Source organism: Pygoscelis adeliae, unplaced genomic scaffold, assembly GCF_000699105.1.
Source record: "Pygoscelis adeliae isolate BGI_AS28 unplaced genomic scaffold, ASM69910v1 Scaffold36, whole genome shotgun sequence".
Lineage (NCBI taxonomy): Eukaryota > Metazoa > Chordata > Aves > Sphenisciformes > Spheniscidae > Pygoscelis > Pygoscelis adeliae.
In genome coordinates, this window is record NW_008824934.1 from 5104777 (window position 1) to 5105137 (window position 361).

The following is a 361-nucleotide window of genomic DNA, read 5'->3' on the forward strand; positions in this document are numbered from 1 at the left end:
GATGCCTAATTTCTGGTGCGGACTGTGCGGTGAGCGGCTGTGCCGCAGGGCTCTGGTTATCAACGTGGCCCATTTTTCCCCCTAGATGTGCCGTGGGTTTCCATGTGCGTGCTGGCCTGGGCTTATTTTGGGGCAAGGCATGACCTTGTATGCCCGTGTAAGTTGAACCTTGCGCTGCGAGCCTGGCCGTCCGTGCCGCGGGCATCTTCTGCGGGTTTATCTGGTGGTTGCGGGGTGGGCTATGCGATGTTTGTCCTCTCGAGCCCACCCTTGCCAAAGCCCCGATACCCAACGGATGGAGCTGGAAGGAGCGCGGGGGGCTGCAGGTGCCCCTGGGGCTGCAGAAGCCACTTCCCCTCCC

General features: G+C 62.0%; 1 protein-coding gene across 1 annotated transcript in view; it reads left to right on the forward strand.

Annotated features, from left to right (window-relative positions):
• Window positions 1-361, forward strand: part of LOC103918062 (EF-hand domain-containing protein D2-like) — a 17544-nt gene that overhangs the window by 666 nt on the left and 16517 nt on the right. The window lies entirely within an intron of this gene.